The 12,332-nt window shown below is 43.6% G+C and overlaps 1 long non-coding RNA gene across 2 annotated transcripts; it reads left to right on the forward strand.

Annotated features, from left to right (window-relative positions):
• The first annotated feature begins 9,381 nt into the window (after window positions 1–9,381).
• On the forward strand, window positions 9,382–10,927 carry LOC127085647 (uncharacterized). Of its 2 annotated transcripts, XR_007789240.1 has the most exons (3): window positions 9,550–10,079; window positions 10,164–10,275; window positions 10,422–10,927. It is a non-coding gene; the product is annotated as an uncharacterized LOC127085647 (long non-coding RNA). The 2 variants fall into 2 exon arrangements; XR_007789239.1 differs by having other exon boundaries at window positions 9,382–10,275.
• Window positions 10,928–12,332: the final 1,405 nt, after the last annotated feature.

The raw sequence follows: 12,332 nt of genomic DNA on the forward strand, positions 1-12,332 counted from the left end.
CCGAAAGATGGTGTTTACCGACACCAAAGAAACAACACACGCGGGTGCTGACATGATACTGACATCTACATATGTCAGGTCAAGGCTAAACACTTGCAGGAGATCTCACTGGGGAACAAGGTCACGACAGCGAGCAAACGGGAAGGAACACCAAGGATACCGGGTTGTAGGTATGAAACGGTGACCGACCAAAACGTGAATTGGTTTGTTGTCCCAAAACACTCAACATCCTGAAGAGGGCTAGAAAAGCAGTCTTGTTAGAGGATGGACATTCGATTCCATAGGGAATACGAATCTTACTCGACTGGGGAGGACGACTTCGACCCAAGAGCGCATGAGACATATTATCTATAGCCGTCAAAACGTAGATAATAGACTCGCATGGAAGATTATCCATAACCGGGTTGAGGTTGTTAGATGGATAAATCAACCGACATCATCCTGAAGAGAGCGAAAGCAAACTTGTTAAAGGATGGAAATTCGATTCCACAAGGAATACGAATCTTACTCTGCTGGAGAAAACAATCAAAAGACTGACAGAGAGTGCATGAGACATATTATCTATAGCCGTCAGAATGTAGATAATATACTCGCATGGAAGATTATCCATAACCGGGTTGTAGGTTGTTAAATGGATAAACGACCGAAAAGAAAGGTATCGGGGTACCAGACTAGGTATGCAAAAGATGACCAATCAAAAAGGGATAAAGTTGCTAACTCGGAGCAAGTACCCAAAAGAAAGGGAGAGACCCACTGGGGACAATACTGCTTGATCAAGGCGAGTATCCAGAGGGGAAAAGAATATCAATATCGCAAATTGGATACTGATAACCGCAAAGAGGGGATTACATCTACCGGTTAGTAGGCAGAAAACCAAGGAAAAGTAACCGTCATCAACTAGGATGAGCACAAAGGGTCAACTCCACCAAGGGGAGAACGTGGGATTTTACAACTACCAGCTTGTGGGTAGAAAACCACAAAGATAGGACTTGCAACTACCGGGTTGTAGGTAGAGGCCAACAAACAATCTCCGCCATGGGATGAAAGTGGGATTTTACAACTACCGGCTAGTGGGTAGAAAACCACAAAGATAGGACTTACAACTACCAGTTGCAGGTAGAGGCCAACAAATTCCGCTGAGGATAAGATGAATGAGTGCCGGTTAGTGAGCAACTATCCATTTATGCCCCAGGGAAAAACAGAAGACAGCCACAAGGAAGCCAATTCAAGATCGATCCAAAAAGGCAAACTGAATCAAGACTCATCCTAATGAGGAAAGAACTCACTAGGGAAAACCCATCCCATGTAGGGAGGGAACGGAAGCAACCGTCATCCACGAGGAAGTATCTCAGTGGGGAGCGCAGAAGGAAATGGTAGACACTTTTCTTCTTAAGGGGTAGACTCTACATGGAGAGATCAGACACACCCACATCTGCTAAGGGAATTGACCCAAGCTTGCAAGATGCTGCCAACTTCGGAGAATAACATTGCTGGGGATACCCACTCAACCAAGGAGTCACTTGTTGGGAAAACACCAACCTCTCAACCATGCTGAGGAACCCAACTCTGAAGTCGATCCAATGGTGCGATGCTAAACTCTTTCCAACAACCCAATCTCGGCTGGTCACCACGGCCTAGGGCTAATGGACATGTTTGCAATGTTGATGCATGAGTTTTTTTTTCTGTTTTACACAATGCCCCATGATCATGGAAATGCTATGCACTAATGATGCAATATGTTATGCTTATCTACATGATGAATGCATAAACACGCGTCTCCTCCAGAGACAACACTGAGGAACTCCAGGAACTGCACTGAGGATCTCATCACCACGTCAACTTCCACCCTGCTGGGGAAAGACAAAACCTCGCAGGGGATGACCCCCATCGAACCCGTACTGCTTGGGTATTACCCTGCTAGGGGAGGCATCCCATGCTTGTCTCTACTGGGGATGATTCCACCGGACTCGGTCCGCTTGGGAACCTTGCTGGGGGAAAACCGACAACACAACTTCTGCTGGGAAGACAGCTTCAGACTTGGAAAACAATCACAACTCCGCTGGGGATACGGTAACCTTCAGGCTTGCTGAGGAGGCACTGATCTCGAATCTGCTAGGGAGATGACACTCTCAAACCCATTGGGGAAATACGGCCTATCGGACACGGGCCGCCCTTCGATTCGTCGAACACTGGTGTTCATCATCCTACCACAGTGTTGACTTTCCGCTTTTGAGAACTCCCAGACTCATCTGGACTTTTCTGATCCATCACCTTGTATTCCCGACTCCTCCGTACTCCACGGGGATCGCACTCCTGGGATTATACAAACTTCCCAGTCCTCAGACTTTGAAGAGTCTTCTTGATTAAACCTTCCAGGATCGTCGTCCTTCTTTCGTCGTCCTTTCACCGTTCGTCTATCCCTTGCCCCTGGTTGGACTCTGTGGGGATCTTCCTTTTTTTTCAAGAGGCTTCATACCACAACCTGCTAGTGAATGAAGATATCTAACAGCACCTGCACAAGAGATTGTTAGATAAAAGCATGCCCCAGGCGTGCCAACACTTCAACATCTAGGTCACTCAAACTTCCGAATAAGATTTCCAGGTTTCAATATTATAAGCATGCATCGGAAGGGACCTCTATGTTTCAAAATGCAAGTATTCTTTATCAAAACGAACGGATGTTTTCGTAATCAAAGCGGTAATGAAAACAAAAACAAAACTATTTGACTGAACACATACTTTATTGACTGAAACAAAAAAATGGCTCAGAATTGAGCAACCCACAGGAGGCAAACCCTGGAAAGAGGTGATTGCGCATAAAAGGAGAAAATCTATCCCATTGGCAATGTGAAACCATGATCTCATCGGGTTCCAACTCGGTTACACCCCATATGTCCTCAAGACTTTCCGCACTTTCTGTCTTCTGAACAAGACGCTTCCAATCGATCTTTGCCGGAGACTATCCAAGCCATATCTCAAGCACAAACGATCATGCTGGACGCAGTTGTTCGTTTCAATCCCTCTTTTGCCTGGACCGCCCTTTCGGGTTTCAGTCCACCAGGATACCCTTTTTTGCCCAAGTCGCCCTTGTGAGGTTTTCGACTTGCCGGGTGTACAGTTCTTTTCTTTTATTATCCCTAACTTTTGCCCGAACCTTTCTCTTTTTTCCTTGGTCCGCCGGGATGCCCTTTTTTTGCCTGGACTCTTTTATTCTTTTTGTCCAGCGGGTCTCTTTTTTTTTCCACGAAGTATCTTCTAACTGCGTCCGCATTCACAGGGAATGGAAAATCCTCATCATCCGTGGTCGTCCACAACAAGGCTCTGTCAGAGGAAACCCTTTTGACCACGAACGAACATTCATAACTGTTTATCCACTTGCCCCCACGATCGTCTTGAGGAGGAAGGATCCTTTTCAACACCACATCTCTTCCATGCTACCCACGAGGCCGCACTTCTCGGTTAACAACACGCTTCATTTACTGGGTATAACTGTCCCATGACAAGTAACCGTCAGCCCTCTTCCTCAGTCAGGCTCCAACGCGTCATACCGAGTCCTAATCCACTCGTCTTTTTCAAGTCTACGTCCAACGGGACCCCATGACGAAACCGGAGTCTCAAATGGTAGTACAACCTTCATCCCATACCGGAGTGAGAAAGGCGTTCCCCCAGTAGATGCACGTACCGAAGTACGACACTCAGGATACCGACTTCGTACTCATCCACCATCGTTGGTGCTTTCAACTGTTATCGGGGAAGCACTAGCTCATTCACTTTTAAATTCTCCCCATCAGACATCAGAATCCGTTCGGATTCAGGGTCAGGCCCTTCCTCCGGGATCGGTCACTCTCAATCTTTCGATTTGAGCACCTCGAGATGTCCTCATCAGGGACTTCAAACTTCCTTGGTTGAGGATCATCAATGGGTCGTTGGGCGAGATAACCATACAATACCCTCCTCTTGATTGCTTTCTGGGAGGTATACCGAATATCGTATTCAGTTGACGCCATTTGCCCTCTCGCAACCCGTCCGGTCCATGCTGACTTCTCAAGCACATACTTGATCAGATCCATTTTGGACATCCACAAGGTGGTATGAATCAGCATACACTGTCTCAGTCGGCGAGCAGCCTATGCCAAAGTACATCAAGTTTCCTCGAGCAGTGAGTGTATTATTTCACAGTCGATGAACTTTTTGCTTAGGTAAATTGCGTGCTCTTTTCGACAAGACTAGTCATACTGACCCAATACACACCTCATAGATCCTTTGAGGGCTGTCAAGTACCAGATTAACAATTGTTTCTTCCCCGGAAGGTATCAGAATCAGAGGTTCCTGCTACTCATTTTTCTTTCCATGCCCCTTGGCAAACGTTATCCTACCTGACCGTTTGATCTCTTCTTCTTTTTTGTTTTCGGTTCAGGCATTTCTTGTATTTTTTTTTTTTTTTTTTTTTTTTTTTTGCAGGATCGACCTCGATTCCTCTGATTTGCCCACAATAAGCCTCGGCAGCTCACCGGACAGCACTCCATAAGTGCACTGACTTAGACTCAACAGTATGAGTTATCTCTACCTGTCAAACAACGGGATCAAGTCCACCGGATGCCCCTCTTCTACTTGGGACTTTGTCATCATGTCATCAACATGGCATTCGCTTTCACGGTGAGTCATATCATGGAACAAAGTCACCGTAGCCCTTTGATCCGTGGCACCGACCTTCTTCTTCACTAGAGGATAGTCTTCTCTCGATGGTAGCTCGTGCCCCACAACATTGGTATCTCACCTTGGTGTATCTTGATGCAATCAGGTGAAGATATCAACCTGCTCTTTCAACAGGGCTACCATTCTGTTCTTGACTTGCCGATGAAGCGGCCTCACTTTCGTTTCCCTTCTGACCTCGGCGGTACTTGGGATGACAATCTTGACCCGCTTCTCGTGCGGTTGAATCACCTTCTCCTCTTGTTTCAACAACCTAGCTAATTCCAGCAGATCACAATCTTCTTCGCCTTTTTCTTCGGCATGATAGCTTGGATTGTCGAAGTCATACAGAGGTGTAACCAAATTGTTATCGATGAGATCAGGATGGTAATCACTTTTGTGGTCGGAACCAAATGACTCAAAAGGAAAGAGAATAAAAACATTGCCATTTTTATTTTTATTTTTTAAAACTGCAAAAAATGAAAAACAGGGAACACCGCTTTTGATCACAAAAACATCCATTTATTACTGATGCAAAATGTTGCAAAATGAAACACATGAGATGGCCCTTACAATGGACCATTACGTTTCGGGCAAAACGTATGGCTTTCATGCAAACAAAATTAAAACACAGAAATACTACACTTCCGGATGAGCGACAATGATGCTTTTGGAGGCCTTCCAATCGCCTGGTACGCACGACTTTATCCACAACTCGAGCTCGCGGTCGCGGTCGATCTCTTCACTTACTGAACAAGCATGACCAGGATCCAGCATTCCTGCACTGACAAAGGTGTACGATGGACGACGTCCTCTGTTTGGTCTAGACGACTCTTGATCTGGCCGATAACCGATCCCAAACATGTCTGCCTTTACCGGTGTTGAGTGGATCCATCAGTTTGGATTTGTGGCCCCTAGCAGGATATTTGAGCAAACAAGCTATGCGCACCGGTTGACACCTACAAAACAGCAAATGGGTTAGTATGACTCACACATGCAATGTCTATCCGTACTAGGAATATTCTGTCCTTGGATTCCGGTTTCATCGAGACAGATAAAATTTTATGAACAAGATTCTGACCTCTGGTGTCTCTCAACCTGAGTCTCTGTTAAAAATAATGGACCCTGAGTACGGACAGACATGAGTTGAATGCAGATGAATGCGAAATGAGACCGATGCAAATGCATGAATACAGGTCACTGTGCCACCAAGTCATCTGAGGACCCATTCTCTGAACCAGTCACAGTCATCAGGACTAAGTCACCATAAATCCGACTTGGGGAGTTCCGAAATAAACGGAACCAGAGATTACATCACTATCATCACAGGAACATCCACTGAACGGATGACAATCAGATCCTCTGAACAAGTACTCTCAAATCAACCCGGGGATCCGAAATAAACGGAACCCGCTGATAAACCACGGACAGAACTCCGGCGTCCCAGAAATAAATGTCCATAATTCACAGTCACCATCAGCACCAAGAGTCACCAACAAGTCACCAACAAGTCAGCAACTGTACCTGTAAAGATCGTTCCCTCCCCACTCACGGGTGTCATCTAGGTCAGGGTAAGGTCGAGAGAAACGCAGGATAAACAACCCTTTCAAGAATATCATCCTGTGCACACCAGATGTATGCACCGATGATACCCCATCAGAATCTGAACTGCTCGTGATGTCAATGTTCCGCTAAGTGGCGCATACCACCCGCTTCCCATGAATCACTCTATTCCTAGGTTTCCTAGATTGCACTCATAGCCTGGGTATTGGGCCTTTTACCTCGAGTAACTCCCACCCCCAATCAGAGAAAACACAGCATAACCAGCACAGCATATGAATAGGAATGAATGCAAACATAAATGCAAACAATAAGTGCAAACAGTAAATGAATGAATGCAATAAATAAAGCAGCATATAACAACCAAAGCCCTAACCTAGAGAGCGCTAGGAGAGACTCGCTTAGGGAAGAAGGACCAGCACAGGTCAACTTCTCTAGGGGTCCCCAGCAGAGTCGCCAGCTGTCGCATTACGCGAAAAACCGGCGGGAAACAAGAACAACAGAGCCGCCACCGTGCGTTATTTATCCCAAAAGAGGGAAAGGAAACGCTCAGAGTAAACCTGGAAAAGACGTGGTCTCGCGACCAAAGAGAATGGGATCGGGAGTCGGTTATGCGAAGGGAAGGTATTAGCACCCCTACGCATCCGTCGTACTCGACGGGATCCACGCACAATAGGAAGGGAAATTGGTTGCTAAACACTTCTCAAAACTCACACACACAACTGGCTGAAAGAAACGAGAGAGACTGACTGAAAATGAACTCGGCAGGATGTCGCATCCTGGGCCTACTTAGTCTATCAGGCATAGACATCAGAGTCCAAGTAGTTCGGACTGGGGAGACGACACATGCTCGCTAGGATATCGCATCCTATGCATACGTATCTTCTTGGACGAAGAAGAATCAGAGCATTCGTAGCTCGGCTAACACGCACACAAACAAATGCAGGCAAAGGCAAACATGGAGCCTGAATGCCAATCACTGGGCTTACATCAGCATCCGAACCAAAACACACACAAGGAGGCAAACGTGGAGCCTGAATGCCAATCACTGGGCTTACATCAGCATCCGAACCAAAACACACGCACACTGGAATCCGAATGCCACTCGATGGACTTACATCAGCTTCCAAGCACACAACAAGAAGAAGAGTCTCGATTGCAACCAGGGCAAGAGAACGGGAAGGTCTCAATCGCAACGAGGGCGAGAGAAAAGAATTAGTGTTAGTTGTTAGTCAAACTCGACAAGACATCGCATCTCGTGCCTACGTATCTCATCTGGACATGAGAATCAGAGTTGCCGTAGTTCGGCTAAACTATTCCTGTTGGTTTGTGTTTTTTAAGTGGATAACGTCACTACGCAATCTACCGGATGCTCGACCTTTGGAGACTTACTCCCCTGTAGTAGAAGGAGTTGACGTATCCTTAAGAGGGGATAGTGTTTGTTTGTGTTTTAGGAAAGCTCAAGCAAGAAAGGAAGTCCTATACGAAGGAACCGTGCTACCTTAATTGTCATGCAAACGAGACTACGCGGAGTCTAGCAAACCTAGGGGATACAATCACACCACACAAACATATACAGCATGAAATAAACACACCAACAAAGGGGCTCAAACATCGGGGCTAGGCTTTAGTCGAGGGGTCATATCAACCTCAACAAACAAGCCTCTGTATCGGGGTCAAGTTAGCTCTTAACCTTGCCATTGAGGGGCTAAGGTGAAGCTGATGAAAGGTGATGAGGGGTGTGCCTCATTGCTTCTATCTCAGGTCCGAGAGAGCATGTAAATATGAGAATGTGGGGGAGTTCAGAAAGATGGAACTCTTTCCCCGATTGGACTCGATAGATCTTGGGTTGGGATCTCAATGCTACAACCATGTAATGGGAGCAAGGAGAAGACTCACAGAATAGTGGGGGATAGATTGCTTATCCCTACCTTCCACCAATTGCCTCAAATGAGGACTTTCCCTGCTTAGGACAAATATAAACATACACAAGCATTGCCTCTTAAGGAGGACTTCAGACAGTTTTGCCCGGCCCGGTAACAGCCGGGTCTCCAGACTACATGAAGTCAGAAAAGTTATACCTCAGTGGTAAGCAAACCGCAAACCAAGCTATGCAACTCAAGCAATGAGTTAAAGCTACTAAAGTACCTGTGTAAATAGCTAACCAGTCAGTACACAATTCAAACAAACAATCAACAGTCAATATCACACAAACAGACAAATCCAGTCAGACAACAATGAGCAATCCATGAACACAAGTGAATCCTCCATTAAGGCCTACAAAACACACTATTGTTAGCCAACAACAACAAATGGTTAAGCTCAAATGAAAGAGCATCATCACTCATGGGGATGTATTCTTGAACCTGAAATCACAATTCAAATGATAAGTCCAAACCACTAGGTCGAAGCCTAGGGTCAAAAGAGGGAAAAAGTCCAGAACAGCAGCTGATACTCCACATGAAATTCATTTACTCAAGTGATAACATGTCCTAAAATTAAGGGAGCATGCAAGATTGAATTATTTCTAAGCCTAGGGGTAGAATAGTCATTTCACAATTAGGGAGTAATATTGAACTAAAATTTCTATTTACAAAATTCTAATCAAAAGTCAATTAAAATCCAAACTAGATTTAATATTCTAAAAAATCCAAGAGATTATCTAATTCTAATAATATTTCTAATTGTTTCTAAAATTCTAAGCTAATACCCTAATTAACCTTTTCTAATTATTAACAGCAACTAAACAAGTAACCTACTAATCACACCTACTTATTTCTAAAAAAACTATTAGACTATTCTAAACATTATGCTAAATCAACAAATTCTAATTCTAATTTGACAAATAATTGAAATGATAAAATTCTAGAATTAACTTCTAATAATATTTCTAATCATCAGCTAAAATTTCTAATCAGCTTCCTAATATCTTCTAAGTAACTCCTAATCCTAAAATTAAGCTAATCTAATCAATTTCACTAATTAAACACCTGAACTTTCAGAATGGGCCTTGGGTTCAACAGGCCCAATCGGAGGGGGGTAGGGATAGTGAAGTGGCATGGTGCATTGCAGAATGCGTTTTGGGCTTAAGGCCCAAACCTGCTCTCCTAAGACTACATGCGAGTTCAAGCCATGAGAAGGAAACGAGGGAATGACCCTTCGAAGACCTAAACGGCGGCCGGAAAAGCGCTTCCTCCATAAGCACTTTTTCACTTTCAAACGCGAACGACACAACCTCCTGCGTTTTCGATGCTCCACACAGCTTCGGGAGTGAGAGGAGCCAACGCCAACGTCCGGAGGATCCACCATCGGATACGAAACAACGCGACTCCGTCATTGCTGATATCCGTCAATGGCACGGACGCGATCTTAGACTATACGCACGAAGGTGAAGAAAACTCGAAAGCGAAGATGAAACGAAAGAGCTTACCAAGTGGAAGCGTCAACCTGAACTGGCGGATCTACGCTCTATCTTCTTGTTAGCTCGCGTCCCTTCCCTATGATGCGTTGCTTGCTGTTTCTTTGTTTGAAAAGAAGCGAAGATCGGAGACGAGTTAACGGATGAGATCGTCGGGATCGAGAAGAAGCGGTGGTGAACTCTTAGAATCTATCACTGCTACAGTCGCTGAAGGCGGAGGAGGTAGCGTTCAGTTATGGTGAAGTGTTGAGGTTCAATCAGGCATTCCGTTACAGGTTATGGTTGGTAGCGGTTATGATGAAGAGGAGTTCTTGGATGGATTCGCAGTGGTTGAAGGTTGAGGCTGAAGGATTGGAGGAGTTTGTGATTTCTGACTGCGATTTCGTCGTGACCGCACCGTTGCGAATTGGTACGCTCCTCTCTTTTCTCTGATTTCAGTGGAGTAAGAATTGAAAAAACGGTTTCGGTTGTTGACGATTGGAGTGTGGTGTAGGTGAAGGTTTGGTGAAGGTTTGATGAAGGTGGAGCTCACGGTTTCGGTTACGGTTCTGGTTGAAGACGATTCCAGATCGTGATTGTGAAGTTTGTTAGAATTCCTTCGGATTGTGAGTTTTCTTTTTTTGTTCTCCTATTCTCTTTTTTGTTTCTTTGTGTTCTTGTGGTTCTTCCAGGAGGTTGCAGGATGGAAGGTTTTTTTTATGTGAATTCTGAGAGGTTTTGCTTTTTGTGATTTTGTTGTAGTTAATTGCAGGGTTGATGAGAGAGCGAGGGGGTTTTGGAAGCAGTGGTTCTTAAGAGGTTCGAATGGTTCAGAGTTGAGAGAAGGTCTTGGTGAATGAATGGAAGTTATGAAGGTTGATGTTCAATGGTGGTTGGTTGAAGCGATTGTGAAGTCATGGTTGTTAGAACGGTTGAGGGTTGTGAGAAGTGGTGGAGTTGATGGTGGTTTGAAGGTTGGTTGATGATGGTTGAAGATGATGGAGTGAAGTTTTGGTTGAAGAAGAAGAATCTCGGTTGGGAAGAGGAAGTTGAAGTGGTGGTTCTTGATGTTGAAGATTGGAGAAGAAAGTGAAGGTTACGGTTACGGTGATAGAAGGTGAAGACTATGGAGTTTGGTGAAGGAATTGAAGAGAGGAAGCAGAAACCGAATTTGAGAGAGGGAAGGAGAATTTATAGAGTTTGAGTTTTTTTGGTTATAGTTTGTTAGTTAGTTGTGAATGAAAAATTCTGTTATGGATTGGTGATGGCTCGCGTTTAGCTGCGGTTTACCGGCTTAATTTGCTTGTGGCTTGTTTGGCTTGGCAGCAGAATTTTGATGCATTTTAGGCAGAATTTCTACATGCCTATTATGCAGAATTTTTGATGTGTTGCTGAATTTTTATGATGCAATGCAGAATTTGGTTTATGCTGAATTTTTATGATGCAATGCAGAATTTGGTTTATGCAAATGCAGAATTTTGTTATATTGTAAATGCAGAATTTTTTATGAATGCAGAATTTGGTTTATGCAATGCAGAATTTTTAATGCAGAATTTTGGTAAATGCAATGCAGAATTTTTAATGCAGAATTTTGGTTTTGTACAATGCAGAATTTTGGTTTTGTACAAATGGAAATGGGTACGATTGGATAATGGCAATTGGTTTTAAACGGATAAACTAAATTGGATATGATTTGTGTTGAGTATTGGATAAAATGGATTATTGTAAAAAAAATGGATATGAAATTGGATAATGATTAAATTGGAATAAAAGTGGTTTTGAGGGATATGGAATTTGGATAGCCGTAAAAAAATGGTTAAATGGATTTGGTTAACTAGAAATGGATATGGTAATGAATGGGTTCTAAAAATAAAAGTGGATTTAGATTTTGATTAAATGGATATGGGTTAAACCAAATGGATACAAATGGATTAATGAACTTGGATTAAAATTGGGTAAATGGGCTTAATGGGCTTATGAGATTTTCAAGATGAGATATGGATATGAAAAAATGGTTAATGGGATAAACTTGTGGGCTTAACAAAAGGAAATGAATGGGCTTAATGCAACCACGGTTAAATCTCCAAAACCAATTCAACTTTCCAGTAATCAACTAGGATCATCCAACTCAACTTGAATTTCCAAGATTAATTCGAGAAAAGAACAAAATGATTTATAACCTCAAATCCTTCAAGATAAGTATTTGTAATGACAAATGAACTTCTTTGGGACATGAAGGAAGCGTCTCAACCCATCTCTCCACCTCCTAGCCCTCAGTTGACTTACAGTTGGCTGTTATGGGCCCCAGATGACCTGAAACTGCACTGTGGACTTTGAGCTTTCAACACTTGGCCAAATTGCATCAAAATGAACCTTGGATCAGGTAAGCTCTCTAGAACACCCGCAGAGCCTTTATTTCATAGAAGAACCCTTCCTCTCTTGCACGGATGGATTCCCCTGATCAGTTTTGACTGATGAAATACAATGCACTATGCAATGTGAATGCAATGTTTATGCAATGTTAATGTGATGTTAGTGACCTAAAAAATGAAATGAATGTACAAATGGGAGGTGCAAATTTGAGGTGCTACACATAGGCTCGTGCATTTTTAGAGCCAGTTTCATATTCATAGTTTTTATGTTAGGGCACAAATCCAAAAATATGAGACATGTAAAATTTAAA

The sequence above is a fragment of the Lathyrus oleraceus genome, chromosome 5 (assembly GCF_024323335.1).
Source record: "Lathyrus oleraceus cultivar Zhongwan6 chromosome 5, CAAS_Psat_ZW6_1.0, whole genome shotgun sequence".
Lineage (NCBI taxonomy): Eukaryota > Viridiplantae > Streptophyta > Magnoliopsida > Fabales > Fabaceae > Lathyrus > Lathyrus oleraceus.